This window comes from Saccostrea echinata, unplaced genomic scaffold, assembly GCF_033153115.1.
Source record: "Saccostrea echinata isolate AGI-Se365-2 ecotype Australia unplaced genomic scaffold, CSIRO_AGI_Sech_v1 ptg000033l, whole genome shotgun sequence".
Lineage (NCBI taxonomy): Eukaryota > Metazoa > Mollusca > Bivalvia > Ostreida > Ostreidae > Saccostrea > Saccostrea echinata.
In genome coordinates this window covers 19811760-19825439 of record NW_026889782.1, presented here as the reverse complement: position 1 = coordinate 19825439, position 13680 = coordinate 19811760, and the positions used below count along the sequence as shown (strand labels likewise).

General features: G+C 31.4%; 1 pseudogene; it reads left to right on the top strand.

Moving 5' to 3' along the window:
• Positions 1-8037: 8037 nt before the first annotated feature.
• On the top strand, positions 8038-12878 carry LOC133198239 (uncharacterized; annotated as a pseudogene).
• The last annotated feature ends 802 nt before the right edge of the window (positions 12879-13680 follow it).

Genomic DNA, 13680 nt, shown 5'->3' with positions numbered 1-13680 from the left:
ATATGATTTTTATCCAACGAGTTGTGTGTTTTTTTATAAAAACACACAAGGAGTTTGATAAAAGTCATATCCAACTACATATCATGGGAGATTCTTTTTATCCTATGTTTATTACTTCACAACCAAGGTTTTACACTGTTTTATACAGGACTCCACTTTATTTTACTTTATCACTCTAATGCAAAAACCATTGTGACGTTACAACTGCACTTACCTGTGGAATATGAAAAAATTATCCAAAGATTCATATCCACGGGATAAAGGGGAAACATGGGATAAAAATAAATAATAAAAGTATTAGATAATTTTTAAGAAAAATAAAAGGGTATGTTTTATTAAAAAAAATAAAAGATTTAAATAATGAAAAAAAAAAAGAATCAAATAATAGAGGTGTTAAGCAGATGACCGTGTACGTCTACGTGTACGTGTAGCTTGGGAAATCCCCTAATTTACTGAGATTCAAGTCATCAGTTTCGCATAGAGCGTAATTCTACAAGTTGTGCACAACGTGTAGATTCATATGTACACTTAGGAAAGAACGTGTAGCTAATTCCCTTGTCTTCGGAATTGTTGGAGAATATACCCCGATAGTCTCGAGATTTTGTTGGCAAATAAAAACCTCGCCCTCCGGGCTCGGTTTTTATTTGTCAACAAAATCTCTCGACTATCGGGGTATATTCTTCAACAATTTCGAAGACAAGGGAATTATTTCTCTTCTGCTACGTCGAATTTTTACACTCCTATATAGAGAAACGGAGAAGTAGATGTCGACGTCATATAAGTGCCTTATTACGTCATAAGTGAATGCTACTTCTCGTTTATTTGCACTTCACGCATTGGAAAAAGTACGAGGTAATCCGAATCCAAAGTAAACTTTTTTCCCACTGATTTGCGTCACAATCAAAAGAGGCCTCAGTTCTTTTCCTATTAAGAGCAGTCAAAATAAGAGGAAACCGATTTAAAATTATTGATAATTTGTTGATGACGTTTGTGATTTATTGAAGAATAATGGCCGCGGCATCTCTTTGATCTTTGCAATAACCGTAGTAGAATCAGCAGTATTGTTATCAAATGTGATTATAAAACCTTTATAAATAATTGATAACATAAATGAATGCAAGATGTTATTTACACCTCTTCATGTGGTTAAATTGAGTTTTGTCGCATGATAAATTTTTAATGACGTCACAATGAAACTTCCCATATGGTGCATCACAAATGTGAAGTCATGCCTGCCTTAACGTAGCGGAGTAATTCAAATTACATAATTGACAATATATATTAAGAAAACCTTAATAGTAGTTCTAGGCATGGTGTTATGGGCACTAACATGATTTACCGGTATCATATCAACAAAAGAGATTATGGGAGGCAGAATAATATTACTTAAAATACCGTAAAATATTCTTGAGGGGTATTATCCACTTTTAATGTCGCCTTCTGAAGAAATCGGGAGCAGAGGAAACACGGAACTCAAAAAAAAACCATCAGGGGCGGGATCAGGTGCCATGATGGAGTGAGCATCTCCTGCCAACCGGTCACATGCAACCGCCTGTGCTTTATGTCATGATCGGGAAAAAAATCCGTCGACAATTTAGTATGTAAATAATGTTCTAACAATTAGTATGAAAAACGTTAGTCGGCATTTGACTTAATGATAGGTTGTATTTGCTGACAAGGTCAATGTATCGATCATAAAACTTGCGAAATGATGAATTCAAACGAGACTGTAAATACCCTTGTTTCATCAACTTGTTTGTCAATGGCTTACCTCGTTTTAGAAACTGTTCGTACGTAGATCATGCTCTTGCGTATTGAATCAACTGAGAGATACGATTGAGAGACGATTGAAAAGTTAACCTCATCACATTTTTTTTATCATAAAGTTTTGTTGTTATGTTACCATTAACGTCTTTTTTAGTAAAATATCCAAATATGAAACAGATGTGTCAGAATCTGTGGGATCTTTGATTTCAAACTCACTGGGATATATCGAGTCGCCATATGAATGGAAGTAACTATCGTTAATTGATAATACACTATATCTAAACGTCGACTTAAATGCCACAGCAAGTGTTTTCCTCTTCTCATGTAGAAGTTTTGGAAAAAAAATCTGCTTCATATACAAATATAGGTCTGCTAATTACAAGGCGCCATTGCTACCAATGGGAATTCCGAAAGATAGTTGGAAGACCTGATCTCCAAAAACTTCATAGATATTGTCAATCAGAAACCCAAGCATCTTGTCAATGTCAACTTCAGAGTACTTGTGAGTACAATCGGAATGTTTTTTAAGAAAATAATTTTGCAAATGATCAATGAAAAGGTAAGTAAATTTACGAGTTCCATTTTGATTGAAAAAGCAGCTGTCAATTATTTCAAAAAGCCTAGACCATAATTTATCCTGGGGAATGGTTGTATAAAGTGTTGAAAAGTCGTGAGTTTTGATGTTATTGATTTTGATAAAATTTTGTGACTTCAATTTTTCTAAAAGTTCTTAAGCTTTTAAGGAATCCACATCTGATATACACCACTTCTTGAATATAGTTTTGTACAATACTCCTGAACTTTCTCCTTCACTGCTGTGAATATTTTAGTGAGGAGTAAAGAAAGAGGCTTGGTAGAACAGTTAATGGAACCGGCTATGTATCTTTGTTTGTAAGGATTTTTATGGAGTTTTGGAATCCAGTATCCAGGGGTCCTTGTTTATGCCCTCTTCAAAGATTTGTGTTGCTTAAAGATTTTTAGATCAATCACTGTTCGTTATCTTTTCATATATGTTACTTTTCATTATTAAAAATATTTTAATGCTGATATTGTTTTCAGCTGATATTTAGAACTACATAAATGAGAAATAAATCTAGCCCGTGTGTTGATATAACATTTCTTTTAATGTTTTAATTTAATTCTATGTCCTTTATAAAATAAATGCTAGTAGATAATTTATATACCTTTAATATTGCACAAGCGAAATGCACATTCCAACAATACAGAGACTATTAAATGCGAGGTGAACATTGGCTTATTTTTTTGTGATATAAAATACTGTTTACGCTGGCATTTGGTAATTTAAAAAAATGCTCCTAATGAATCGTAATAAAATCATTATTATTGATTTACACGCTGGCACGGAAGATGTAAGTATCCTGCAAATCGGTTTCCATAACACACGTAACTACATTCATTTTTAAAGTTATACTTACAAGTTCCTTCAATCAAAAAAGTGAATGAAATTGGGCAGGAGACATAGCCTATTTTAGCCTTTTTCACTCCAGCACCTGAATGTTGTTATAATTATCAAAATATCATAATCTTGCCGAGTTTATTCCTTTGCAAAACTGAATTTGTTTCGAAGTTTCTGCATATTTTTTTTCATAGCAACTAAGTCTGTGTAAAATGTAAGCTACTGACAAATGGTATGCTAACAATTTTTTAAATATCTATGTGAAATGTATGCTAAACTTTTTTGCAAAGGGAAAGAAGTTTTTAGGAAATCAGTTTTTAATAAATTGATCAAAATCTGGGCTCTATAATTTCTACTTATTAGAAAATTGTTGTTCTTTTACCTGCTACATGGATATAATCCACCACTCCCACACTGAGCTTGTTTTATTTTTTTCCGACAAGTTAGAATAAGAAAGATATTTATAAAATGGTTAGCATACCACTTGCCAGTAGCTTACATTTCACACAGATATTTATACAATGATTAACATACCATTTGCCAGTAGCTTACCGCTTGATAGTGTCTAAATTTGAAGCCCTTCACCGGTTTATGGTGACGTCTCTATATGAGTTAAAAATTCTCGATGTGGACGTTAAACAAGATACAACCAATCCACAAATCTTGCCTGTTTGCAAACTGGCTATTTTTATTCCCATTTGCATCAACAATCTTGTAATTATTAAAATATTACACTGTCAATTACTTTCATCAATTGCTTCATTATTTTAATTTTTTATAGGATTGCTTCTTTATTTCTAAACTTATTTTAAAGGTACTTTCCACAGAAATTAAAGAAAAAAAAACAGAAAAAAATATTGAAAAGACAAATTGTATGCATAAGAATAGTGTTTACATTCAAAATGAAAGACAAAAATGAATAATATAAATTAGCAAACTCACGGGGAAAAAATTAAAAAAAAATTAAATCTTGAGAAAATATACAATAGTAGTTATGTTAAATTATTAATATAAAAAAAAGGATAGGTAAATGCTGATGACTTTTTTTTACCTACTTAAAGTGCAATGATAAAAAAGGGTTTTTTTTGGTTTGTTTTGCATTTTTTTCTTGTCATATTCTAGTTTTGCCAGATATTCCCTCGAGATAAAGGAAACTGTAGACAGCAGAAAGAAGGAAATAATTGAGTAGATAAACCGAAGTTTGGTCATATTTTTTTTTATGTACATCTCTTTTTCCTTCCAGAAAGAATTTTCAAAATTGTCTTTAAGCTTCCAGGTATAAATATTAGAACTGTAATCGATTACTGAAATGTTATTGGCTAGCTGTTATGTATTCATAACATTTCTTTTATGAATTTATCGCTTTTCTTTGATTGCTCTGAATAATTTTTTTTCCTGCATAATTTTCAAACGTAATGCAAGTACGCAAGGAAACACTTGCTGGTTTGATAACCCTTTTCTATATTTCCAGTTTAAAAACCAAGGCATATGTCTTGAAGAACAATTATTTTGAATTCTTGAGCTTGCCTTTTTTTTTTTTTTTTTTTTTTTTTTTTTTTTCTTTGTTTTTTTTTTTCTGAATTATTATCAGGCCTCTTAATCTTAATGCAATAACAACGAATTCAGGTAATCCAAAATACCGGATTTAACATTCCCATCATTTAATACTGTATGCAGATTTATATACGCCCTCCCACTCTTTCTTACAATTTTTCCCCGTTTCAGTTTCGTCTAGGCACAGTTGTGTTAATTTGGCTCATTACACCACGTTTTGATGACTTACAACACAGAACAATACTCCATTGTTTTTGTTCATTTTCATTTGGGGAAAAAATTTACAGGTTGTTTCTATTAATGATCATAATTCTTAAATAAAAACTCTTTAAAAAGACAATACATGCGATCAAATAAACACTAAAAACAAAGTATTGGCTAAATCATGAAAGAAGGTGAATTGTTTTTTTTTATTGATTATAAACTTGAAGTAAAACAATTAACCAAGATAAGTAAACTAATTTTCAAAATAGCCAAAAATACCATTGATATCAAAAAAATCCTTTGGATATTTAAAAATTATATAATAAGTGGTGCTTTAATGAAATATGAAATGAATTAGGGGGGATACAATTTATTTTGAATTTACCCCGTTTTAAATACGCCCTTTGGAGACAAGAAGTGAAAAAAAAATTATTCTTCAGTCCATTATTGTCTTTAGCCAAAATAAAACGTGGTCACAATAATTTGATTTGTTTTCTTATCAAGGTTCCACTCACTTTCACAATTTTTCCTTCTTTTTATCTCTGAATGTCATTGTTAGACATGTCACAGCGACAGAGCTTAAATGAGAAGAACTGTAAGTATTAAGGTTCACTGAACGTCTGATAAAAGAGAGATAACTCGTCTTTTTATCTCTGAATGCCATTGTTAGACATTTCTCAACAACATAACTTAAATACTCTAGAATTTTCATTTTCAGTGGAAATTATACAGCGTTGTTAAAACACCTGCCTGTATCTAAATTCCTTAGCCCATATTGAAAATTAAAAATACTGATCGGAGCTTGTTTTTTTTTTTAAAGAACATGGCACGGTTTAAGTATATTTAGCCCTGACCTGTATTTTTCTAAAATACGAAAGTGATGTAAGAAATTAAACCTCATACTTTCTGAAAATGCATTAAAACAAACAAAGAAATCGTTTTTCTTATATGACCTCCTAAATACTAATTGTTACGTTATGAACTTGTGCATTTTTCCCGCAATTTCTTAAAAAGTTGCAGAAGACATCAATTTTCAGTGGTATTTTCTCTCAGAAAATATAGAGCACATGCATCGCCCACACAAATTTTGAGAAAGTTGAGTTTTTTAAATGATTTTACACAACATATCCAAAAATTGATGTTGGCTAGAACTATTATTTTCTTAAGGAAAATAACTCAAGAAATAAAACATTTTGAAGCTTTCAGTTATAATGACGTTTGTAATTTTAAGCTTAAAAGGTTGTTTAGGTGTTTAGCAGGCAAATTTCCGCGTAAATAAAAGTTTTATCGTATTGTTTTTCAATGATAGTTGTGTTAATAAGATTGTTTATCGCTGATAATTGTTGTTTCAAATTGAAGCACACAGGTATAATCTTAAAACATCCTTTTACATCAATCAGCAGTGGTCTTCGATATGCTTGTAAGGGGAAAAACTATAATATCCTTCCAACTTTGTAAATAGGTAGATTCTGAAAATTAAACACAGGGCAATGGTTTGATTGCAAAATAAATATTCAAAACATTTCAGCTTTTTTTAAATTAATAACTATAATCAATATCCCCCAAAACGATTAATAAAATCATTCCGTACAGTGTAGCTTTAGTCCGGCGTAAAGATACGCTCCTTAAGGAGGTTCGATCCTGAGCTTTTGAGCAGAGTTTGGTCTGAACCTTTATTTCGAAAATTCTGCATCATTTTTAAGTTCTAACATTAAATCTGGATTCTACAATGCAAATTAAACTATATTCAAAGAAAAAACCGCGATTAAATGCCATTCAAATAGGATTAAGTCAGGGACTATATTTTGTGGCGGAAGGTTTTCTTTAGAAGAAAATGATCAATTTTTTCCTTTTGAAATATATACAGTACTGTTAAGTTTAGATTCCTATTTTTCCATGCTGGTTGCAAACAGAGCTGTTTTTTGCTGTGAAGTGTTTTATTCTGGTTCTGAAATATCTATCAAATTATTTCTTTTGAATTCTTTCATTATTTTGTGACAAATATAGTAAATATATTCTGAAAGTCCAGGAAAAAATTGAGCCAATTTTAACATAAAATTAACACATTTTTAGTAATATCTAAAAATTTACACCATAGACCCCCACTTTTGTTTTTCTTTTCTTAATATATAAGATAACTTATATCAATCTGCTTAAATTCAGCAAAAGTTTAAGACTTTAAAATAATTTTCTTCCTTGTTAAATTTTTAATGCCAGAAAAATCACATTTTGTGAGTTCAGAAAGGTCAAATAATTGATTATGCGAAGCAATTTGAAACTTTTACTTAGTCACAATTTTAATGAGTCTTTTTTTTAAATAGACTAATAGTTTATTTTGCCCATGATTCATTTGGATAAAAACATTGGGGGGGGGGGGGGACGCCGAAGATGTGATTTTTGATTAAGACACAAATTTCAGTGCAAAAAGGTCATATTTAATGTACTGTAGCGCCAAAACAAGAACATTGACCCCCATTTTTTGTTTTGATTTTTAATTAAGCTATGTGTGTAGAAACTAAAAATATGCTTGACAAAAAAAGTTTAAGACTCTAAATATCAGGATCCAACCTCGTTAATGAAACGTAAATCGCGCTATTCTAGAAGTAAAGCCAGTGTAACGTTACGACCTCTTATGAAACAGGCCCTGGAATTTTATATCTGATTTTTGGGATATTAATTGTAGTCTTTATTTTGTATCAAATCTGACCCACGTCCCAATAATTTGTTTAATAAAAAATAATAAATAAATTGATAAATAAATGATAAATAAAACCCTGATTTGCCTATAGAACTTAATTTGATTATAGCTACACTAAGTCTGCACACAAAGTCTGAGAACTAAGTCTGAAATCTACACTAGATTTCAGTCAAGATAAGTCCTATACACCCTTTATAAATTGAATTATTTAGCGTATATACTAGTACACCAGTTAAAGAAAAGACAAGAATAGAATTTAACCCCCCCCCCCCCAAGGTATGACACATTATCATTATGTTTACAGAAAAATAGCTTTGTTTAATAGATCTACTTACACAGAATGTTGTTGAAATTATCTAACTGTATATTAATTGTTCAAATATTCATTTACTTTATAGAAATACACAATGCATTTATTTCAACGTAATGTCAAGAGGCCTTCTGATTGTAGCTGTACCTCTTTTGAGTTGGATTGTTACAGGTAAAAGACATAAAAGATCCGAATTATTAAATTTAAAAGAAAGGAAACTTTGCATTACTTTACGTTCTCTTTTAATCTTGTTGTCTATCAAGATTTTGACATTTTCAGGTACTTTCTTTGTCTTTTTCTGAAGCAAATATGAAGCATGTGCATATATACGGATTTTCCCTGCCGGAAAAAAGAAAAATATTCAGTTGTTGTACATGCATCTCTAGAGTGCATCTCTAGAGTATTAAACAGTAATGTTATCGTTGATATTGCAGCATATTTTCAGAGGCAATTTTTTTTAAATAATATGTTCTACTGTTGCGAAATGAAGTACATGAAAAGATTATAAAGTTTGAAAGCATAAAATTGTAAGGATGGAAACACCTAAATGATCAATGTATAAAGCTGTTAGAATATATGGATACGCATATATATTTATATCATTTCACAGTTTTGATCACCATTAATTCTGAGTCTTTGATATGTCCCCCTGGATTTTCCGGTTCAGAGGTTTTGAGATGCTCCCCGGGCTTCGTCAATGTGAGTGGTTGGAGCTTCTCTTTCCACAAGGAACCGATGTCCATGTTAAATTCCAGTGATATCTGTCATCAGCAGGGAGCTCACATGGTCGTACTAGACTCGGAAGAGAAAGAAAAAGTACTCACAAAAATATTGAAAGTAAGTAAATGAGTGGATGTTAGTTTTAAAAAAAAATAGGCAAAATAGAATTTATTTTTGATTTAAACATTTCTGACTGCCTGTGTCAAAGAATCCTATCCATATTTTTTTTAATTTGGTTTCAAAATTGAACAAAATAAATGAAGAAATGCTCGTTATACAATAAACAAAATTAATTTCAAAAACTATTTGGCATAAACTAGAGACTATTTCAAGCTACACCCTATAAAGCTTGAATTCTAATGTATGTACCCCCTTCCCTTTAAAAAAAAAAAAAAAAAAAAAAAAAAAAAAAAAAAAAAAAAAACCTTCGTTTTTATTTCTGTTTATTTATTTATTTATTTATTTTGAACCTATATATGGTATTTATTTATATTGCTTATTACAAAGAAGATAAGATGCAGGAAATTAAGGTAGATCTAAGGTTACAATAAACATTGTGTACATGTACGAATCTTTACAGATTTTAATGATCTAGATGTTGATTATTCGTAAATTAAAGATCAAATATCGATATCGTACTTTAAACATACTCTAAACCACAAGTGAAAATACTAGAATATTTTATCTAAAATTGAAACAAATATTACAAAAAAAAACAAACAAACTATACCCACTAACAAATGGGTCAGGGGCAAATTCCTTAAATTTCGTGAAAATATATAACCTACTTATAGGCAAGTATATACGGTAAATAGAATGACAAAATTTTCATTTCAGAGATGAACTTTTTCAACATATATCAAGAAAGAAATGTAAGTTGAAGGAGAGAGAGAGAGAGAGATTAATACTTATTTTTGAATTATTGTGATATCAAAATTGATTTGTTTCCATTAGTTCCTCGCAAAATGCTTTTATTTGAAATATACCTTCTAACAGATATAACGTACATCATTCCATTTCGTTAACAGGAGCTTTTTAAGATTGCCCAGAGGAATGGGATATTGAGGCTGAAAAGAAGAACTGTAAGTATTAAGGTTCACTGACCGCCTGAAAAGAGGGAGAACTCTTACTGGAATAAATTACTATTGTGTCTGTAGAAAAAAAGCAAGTAAAACGGCCATTTCTGTCAGTTTCTGCACATTTTAATCATAGATAAGATTTTTATTAGGAAAATAATTTTGAAAAAAAAGCAAAGAAGAGTCAATAGAGGGAAAGTGATACGTCAGATTTAAAGCTTATCTCAAATAGTGTTGTATGGTTACTGATTATTACGTTTCACAAGTACATTACCAGCTTTACTTGAATGTTTTACTGACTACTGACGCTTGACTGTAAGAGTCAACTAACAACTTGTTGTATGACAAAAGAGGTGATCTTAGCTCTTACAACGTCATATTTCCTTATTTATCGAGTATTATCTGCTATCATCATATTTTCTAAATACATTTCGAATGAAAATATTATGCTTTGCATACCTAGGACAGTCTTAGTGCAATTTTGTTTTTCTTTGCAGTTTGTGCAGATTACACTAAACACGTTGTAAAAAGTTCTAAATATAGACACATTCCTAATGCAAAGGTATGTATTTAAACAATAAAATGCTTTCTTTGGTTGTTAGTACGGGAATTAATGTTGCAGCTGTTGCAGAGAAAATGCATAACAAGCGTAAGCGTAATTTTTTTCTGCAATAGCTGCAACGTTAATTCCCCTACTAACAAACAAAAAAGACATTTTATTGTTTATATTTATAGTTGTACAAATAATCATTTAAAGTAGAATTAAATAGATGGAATTGTGTATTATTGGTATGTACGCCATTGTATGTTTCATTGATGGAACAGTCACTACTCAAGAAATCTGTAGAGGTGATATGCTTAGCGGTGTTTACCGTCTGATAAACGGCAATGGTTTTCTCAAGAAATAAAGGAGATAATATTCAGTGGATGTAAATACAGCAAAATGAGCTCGAATACTAGTCGTTATCTCCATATATTTAATCATAAAATTATTTAATTATCTGTCCTTGACCTATGTTTCGTGTCCTTGACATTATCTTGTACATGTAAGATTCCTCTAGGTTCCCTTCCACATCAGCGAGCTAACCTTACCACACCACCTGGATTCTCCATAAAACTTTCGTCACTTCCGGGGGCGGGAATGGGCGTATGGGCAGAGACCTTCGTACCGAAGTTCACGATCCTCGGGGTTTATGAAGGACTTATTCACACTGTAGACCGGAAAGATGACTTTTACTCATGGCAGGTAAAATTATCTGAAGAATCATCCAAAATCAAGTACAATATCTCATCCACATACATATTCCCGATATTCAATGTTTGAAAAAGAATGTTTTAAAGGAGAACATCTAAAAGTTTGACATCAAAAAAGCTGTTAAAATTACTACAACAGAAGAAAAATTTAATCTATAATCAATCATTTGTATCGAAGATTCTAATGTTTTGATCCATATGATGATTTGTTAAAGGAAAGTCAGTACAATATATGAATGTTGAACTTATGTTAAAAGTATCAGTTAAAAAAAGAAATTAATTTTTGAGAATTCATCAGGACATGACCTATAGTTAGCGTCCATGATAAATATGCAGGCGTGAAGCGTTGTAGTTCATGAACCTCATGAATTCTCAAAAATTAAATTCATTTCTTATGTTTACATTATTTTCTAATGACTTACCACATATTTTTGTCATTCAACGATCATTTCTGGAAAAAAAAAATGCCCTGTATTCTTTTTATTTCAATTACTTCGCAATGGAAATATTCTAACTCATCCCAAGGTAGTTCATGAGAATAGGAACTTTTCCTAATTTGCAAAGTATCTTAAGGAAAAATATTTGGAAATGACAATAATTTAGATGTTAATATTCTGAAAGTTTAAATAGTGTTAAATTCAATCGCATCTTCTCGACCCTTTCCAGCAAGCTAGGAAAGACACCTTAAATGTTCATGTATTTCATCACCGTATATAAATATTTTATACACAATGGAGTCCCTTCTGATTTAAGATTCTTTTAAAGGTAGATAAACAGGGGACCGATGTTACTTATAACATAGATGCAGAAGACCCATCCTGTAGTAACTGGTTACGATTTGTGAACTCTCCCACCAAATATCAGCAAGAAAATGTCATCCCTATAACGTGCGAGGGCATCATCTTCTATATGACGTCACGTGACGTAGAACCGGGTGAAGAGCTTCTGGTCTGGTATGGGGACGGATATGGGAGGTTTTTAGGGGTAAACCGTATACATCCGGGTATTTATTCAATCTATCACTTCACATACCTTCATTTCTCTAATTTGCAACTTGGTAGAAGTAAGAACTGCTTTTTAACTATATTAATGTATAAACTCCTTATATTTTTTTTTCTTTTTTCCCCCTTATTTTTGCATTCCACAAATTTAAATTTCAGAACTTTTAGTTTACTAGCTTCATTGAAATCTTGAAACAAAGATTATTGCAGTGTATGAAATTTGTAATTTTTTCAATTGTTTTCCATTTAAAAGACCTTGGTTATGGTTTCAAACACCATCCAACGATACTTATTTTCCTTTGTTCTTCAAATTGAATTTCAGTTATGCCTAGACTGGCTTATGCTTACATGTATCAGAAAATTGTACTTTTTTTTACCTAGGTCGCAAATGGGATACTTTCCCTTTGAACATCTGTTGGTTTTCGATACATACGTTCAATTTTATCGATTTATAAGATTTTAAAGGGTATGGGTGTAGAACAACAAACAAATTATATAAATGGAGTTTAGAACGTTTATATGTTATGACAGATATCGGTATTTCAATAATGATATTATTTTCTTTCCTTTTTCTGCAGAAGTTGATCTGAATGGGTCTTTTGCATTCCGTGCCAATGTTTTGACATTTGACAATGAAAGACTAATTTTTGATAATTGGACACCTGTGAAGTATCAGAACTGGAATCCAAACGACGAGGGTGAGAGGGCAGTTGATCCTATCTTTGGCCTCCTTTTGACTTATCATAACGACGGTAGGTGGCGCTTGGTTACTGAAAGGTATTACGCGTACTATACAGGAGAAGACGGACTAAAACTTCCCTTTATTTGTGAGGATTCTCCGTTTTATTTGGAGCCGGAAGAATGTTCTATTACGTAATGTTTCATTGTTTTAAAATGAAAATAAACTTTTGCCACCATTATATTTTTATCATTGAAAAAAATGCAGTGTTAGACTAGTGAGTAAAAAATGTTAATAATTGAATGGAATCTTCTAAATTTTATGTAGTACATTTGTCTTCTCGGGAGAGATTTATCCTCAAGTTTTTAAATAAACTTCGGATAGCATGTAGACAGAATGCATATTGTGGCGTCTCGTTATCTTCGCACTTCTTCAGGGAAACTTACATTCAGATCTCTTCTTTCCATACGTAGAAAAAAATACCTAACACCAAGTGTTATTATAAAGTTTTATGCACCCGTAATCGAAGATTCGGGGCCATATATATTTTGCTCTGACCGTCCGTCTGTTTTTTCTGTCTGTCTGTCAGTTTATCTGTTTGTCTGTTAGTCCGTAAAATAAAAACTTTAACCTTACCCATAATTTTTGATTGGTAAAAGAATGGATTTCAATTCTTTCAGGTGTATTCCGAAAAGACCTTTCCTAGGGTGTAAATATTTTTGACCTTTTGAACTTGATCTTGGAGTTTGACACACTTTTAAAAGAAAATTACAAAATTTTAACCTTGGTCATATCTATTGAACGGTTAAATCAGGTACATGTAATTGCATGCTCCACTTGTTCATTTCTTTTGACAAGACCTCCTCTTAGGTACCAACAATATTGACCATTGACCTTGACCTTAAGAGTTTGACCTACATTTGAACAACTTTAACATTGGCCGTGATTTCTGAATGGTTAGTGCTAGGGCTTTAATATTCACTGCTTTATTTCTTGTGGC